The sequence below is a fragment of the Palaemon carinicauda genome, chromosome 1 (genome assembly GCF_036898095.1).
Source record: "Palaemon carinicauda isolate YSFRI2023 chromosome 1, ASM3689809v2, whole genome shotgun sequence".
Classification (NCBI taxonomy): Eukaryota; Metazoa; Arthropoda; class Malacostraca; order Decapoda; family Palaemonidae; genus Palaemon; species Palaemon carinicauda.
Window position 1 is genome coordinate 164283812 of NC_090725.1, and position 5000 is coordinate 164288811.

The following is a 5000-nucleotide window of genomic DNA, read 5'->3' on the forward strand; positions in this document are numbered from 1 at the left end:
TCCAAGGACCACGTGATGGACTTTGGTGGGGTTGCTGGCTTGAGTCTAGCGTATGCTTTTTGGATCTTATTAAAGATTTCACTAGAGAGGTCCACTTCAAAGGCGTACAGAAGTGGTCTAGCCAGGGCCGACTTACATGAAGTAATCGTAGTACAAGCCAGGCCTTGTTCGTGTAGGTATATGAAGAATGCGAGACAGAAATCTATCGATATTTTTGTTGGTTTCCTTGTTTTCACAAAGGAAACTCATTTTTTCCATGTCGATTCATATTGTCTCCTAGTCCAACTTGACTTATACTCTTCGATGAAGTCAATTTTATCCCTCGAGATTCCAAACTTTTTGTTCCCCGCTAGGGCGAGAAAATTATGAGATGTAAGTTGTTGGTTCTCGAGGATGAAGCGTAGACAGTCAACTTCTGGACCAGTTGGGATAATACTGGATCCGGCAGAGGAAACAGCTTCAGTTTCAGCTCTAAAACTAGAAGGAACCAATTGGTTTTGGACCAAATGGGGGCCACTACTGCAGCTGTCCCTCTGAAGGATCTTAGCTTGTCGAGGAGATTGTTTGGTGGAAACAGGTAAATGCGATTCCACCTGTTCCAGTCGAGGGACATGGCACCCATCACTTCTGCTTGAGGGTCCATATAAGGGGCTACGTAACGAGGTAGTTTCTTATTGTCGCTCATTGCGAAGAGATCGATCTGCAGTTACAGGACTTTTACCGAGATGAAGGAGAATGAGTCTACATCTAGGGACCCTTCTATCTCTATGGACTCTCGCCTGGATAGAGCATCCGCCGTCACTTTTCGGAACCCTTGTAGGTGAACTGCTTCCAATTGTTATGTTTAACCATAATAATAGGAACCTCTCCTTCCTTAATGCTTTTTCTCTCTCTATCAGTTAGTACCGCCAGGTACTAACCGAACCCCGGCAGTACCGCCAGCTAAACTACAGTATACAACTATACAGTAGTATACATGTTTTCTAACATACTCTGTGTTTTCCTGTCGCAGTCAATATTGGGACCACAATATTATGTTGAGGCTGAGTACTCCCTCAGCACCCAGACGGTTTTTTCGATCGTCAGGACTCTAAAAATTCACCGATCAGTATTGATACATACTACAGGTGGATAATGTTAGCATAGAAACTTACTAGCTCTAGCTCTAGTTCCTAGAGTTTCTTCTACCTTGTATTCTCCCTACCAGGGAAACCAAATATTATTACTGACGGAGGTCTCAGCAATGGCCTGGGAGAGGAAACACAGATATGTGTCTTCTTTTACTTCCTTTCAAGCTTACTATCCTAAGCTATTATAAACAATAGTGATTACTATTGTTAATAAAAATGTTTGCTTTTAAATCATTGATATAAAAAACATGATACCCATTGAGTCCTTCTCCTTTACAGGAGGAACCGATGGAGAAGTGTGCAGCATTGTTCTGCAACCACTAGGGCAAAGACTTTAGTAGAAACACGAGGTGCAGGACTCATGCCCCCTGCTGCATTGTGTCGGGAGTCCCTAAGTATTGCGACCCGAAGGGTTGCCCCACCTGCTCAACCCTGCTGGCCAATGGCTTCGGAGAAGCCCCCCTAGTCAACATAGAGACTAGGGATAGAGGGAGGGAGACCCTTCGCAAATGGGTAAGAGGGTTCCAAAAGAACTCGTCGGGATCATACTTACCAAGCGACTCCCTAAGGGGCCTACTGTTCCCAAAGGCTCTGTCAAACGCGGGGTACTGCCCCAGGAACAGGTCCAGCCTCCTCTTATACAACTGAAGATCAACGTGGACATAAATAAGGCACTCTAAGACATGGACATCCACCAGAAGATGATGTCAGAAGAGTTCACTGACACGGAGCAGGACCTACATTATAAATATATTTATATATATATATATATACATATATATGTATGTATATATATACATATATATATATATATATATATATACATATATATATATATATATATATAATTATACATATGTATATATATATACATATATGTTTATGAATATATGTATAAATATATTATATATATATATATATACATATATATATATGTATATATATATATATATATATAAGAAATATATATATTCATATATATACATATATATATATATATATATATATTGTAAGGACAGTGAGACGAGCATCACCAAGATCAACTGATACTTTATTCAAATGTGCGTGGGAGTATATTACAAGGTGCGGACGGAAAGGTAGGATGGCGCTGGCGCCAATTCAGATTGAATTGCCCGCCAAAATATATGTGTTTTCTTACACTTACAAATATACAAATTATGAGTTAACAGAAACATGTAATGAAATAATACATATGTCAAAATGTAGCTCTGATAGAGCGGAATACATATACATGGGAAACCACGGTGTGGCGAAAGGAGAATTCAAATAAATAAACAGTTGGTTGATTTTCTGGACGATGAAGGGAGCGGTGTCCTTACAAGTACTCCCCCCCCCCCAAGACATCGGGCGGCGTAGAGGGCTGATGATCAATCTTCGTATCTTTTCGGGCGTCGGAGGGTTCCTTTTGTTTTTGAACGGAGGGGCGCGCCGGCGGTCGGCATAAGGATCTCTTCCTCTTGTCGTCGTTTGATGATTTTTCTTTCGTTGGGTGCCTTGTTTTGAGGTGGCACTCTGGATCTGCCAGGTCCGGCGGAGGCGGTGTCGTTTCCTTTGAGAAACGCTGGTTTCACGCGGTCTATTGAGACCCAGTCCTCTTGGCCATGGACGTCGAGAAGGAAGGCTTTCGTTGTCTTCTTAATTACCCGGTAGGGGCCTCGATAAGGTCTAGTTAGTGGTTGTCGATGAGCGTCGACACGGACGAAAATGTACCCGCAGTCATCCAGGTTTTTTGGCTTGAAGTGCTGGGTTCTGTCCTGGTAAGTTTTGAGACATGGCCTGAACTTCCTGGCGATGTCCCTTAGGTGATCCAGCTGCGTGTCGTCGGTTGATGAAGGAAAGAATACGCCAGGAACTGCGACCGCCTCCCCGTAAACCTTTTCGGCGGGCGAAGGTTCGCCGTCTGCGTGAGGGGCGGTGCGAAGGCCGAGGATTACCCAAGGAAGTCATGATTTCCAGTCCCCGTCGGTGCAGCTCGCCATCAGGGATGCCTTGAGGGCGCGGTGAGTTCTTTCGACCATTGCCGTTTGCCGCGGGGTTGTATGCCGTGGTGCTGTGGAGCGTCGTCTCCATCAGGTTCGCCAAAGCGAGCCATATTTCTGAGAGGAAAGTGGGGCCTCTGTCTGTCATGATGTCGTCAGGAACGCCAAACCTGCTCACCCAGCTTGACAGGAGGGCTTCGGCGCATGCTTGAGTCGTAGCTTCGGTCATCGGCGATGCCTCCAGCCACCTCGTGGAGCGATCGATGATCGTAAGCAGGTAGTGAGCAGATCCAGAAGGGGGCAATGGTCCCACGACGTCGATGTGTATGTGACCGAAACGTCTTTTTGATTGAGGAAAATCGCCTACCCCCGATTCGGTGTGACGGCTGACTTTGCTTGACTGGCAGTTGATGCATGACTTCGCCCATTCCCGGGAGTCCTTTTTTATCCCTGGCCAGACGAACTTTTCAGACAGAAGGCGAGCGGTGGTGCGTCCTGAGGGGTGTGAAAGTCCATGGATGATATCGAATATTTTCCTTCTGCAGGAGGCTGGTATCCAGGGACGTGGGCGGCCGGTGCTGATGTCGCAAAGAATAGTTACTCCTGCTGGTCCGAGGGCAATCGCACTTATCTTGAGCGCGGATGGCCCCTTCAGGTGATCCTGTGCTTCTCGGTCAGTGCGTTGTTCGGTTGCGAGATTGGCGTAGTCGTTTCCAAGGTGGATTGCGTCAATTTCACTCCTTGAAAGGGCATCTGCGACAAGGTTTTTCTTTCCTGGGACGTAACGTATGGTACACCCGAATTCGGCGATCGTTGCGAGATGACGTTGTTGTCGGGAGGACCATGCGTCTGTCGATTTCGTGAAAGGGTGTACGAGGGGTTGATGGTCCATCGCGATTGTGAAGGGAGTGCCCTCCAAGATGTGCCTGAAGTGGCGGACGGCAAGGTAGACGACGAGGAGTTCCCTATCGAAGGTGCTGTATCTTGTTTCGGCGGGTTTCAATTTCTTGCTGAAGAATGTCAGCGGTCGAGGAGAACCCTCGACGAGTTGCTCCAGCACAGCCCCACAGGCGATGTTGCTGGCGTCAGTCGTTAGTCGCAGGGGCGCGTTGTCATCGAAATGAGCCAGATTTTGCTAAGTCTGAAAATAATATAAAATTGAAGGGCAAGGATATAGATTCATCTACTGTTAAAGGTTTTATTTTAGGAACTATACTAGGTAATCTGCAATTTAAAAAAGTTACCAAAGAGTCTTTTAGGAGCACTTGACGATCTGAAAAAAAAGAGACATTCTTATCACAAAAGCAGATAAAGGTAATAAAATTGTAGTTCTAGACGTTAATACTTATACAGAAAAAAATTATTTTTCATTAAGTGATGAATCTACATACAAGAAACTAACAACGGATCCACTTAAACGATGGCAGGCAACTTACAATAAGATGTTAAAATCTCTCCTCCAGAAAGATTATCCCGAGTTGTGCAAGATATTTCAGGCCTATTTACCATCTCTTTCCCACATGTATGGATTACCGAAGATTCACAAGGAAGGAGTACCTATGAGGCCAATTACTTCAACCCGTAATTGTGTAACCTACAATATATCTAAGTGGATAGCAAAAATACTTTCCCCATGTCTTGGCACCATATCATATTCTCATTTAAAAGTTACTTGTAATTTTGTTGATAGAATTAGAAATATTGATCTTCACAACAAAAAGTTAGTCAGTTTTGATGTTGAATCCTTATTTACCAAAGTCCCAGTACAACAATGTCTTCAGTACCTGAGTAACAAAATTGATACATTAGATTTAAGTATACCTGTACCTAGTATATTTTTATAAAGTTGATAGAATTGTGTGTTTCTGGG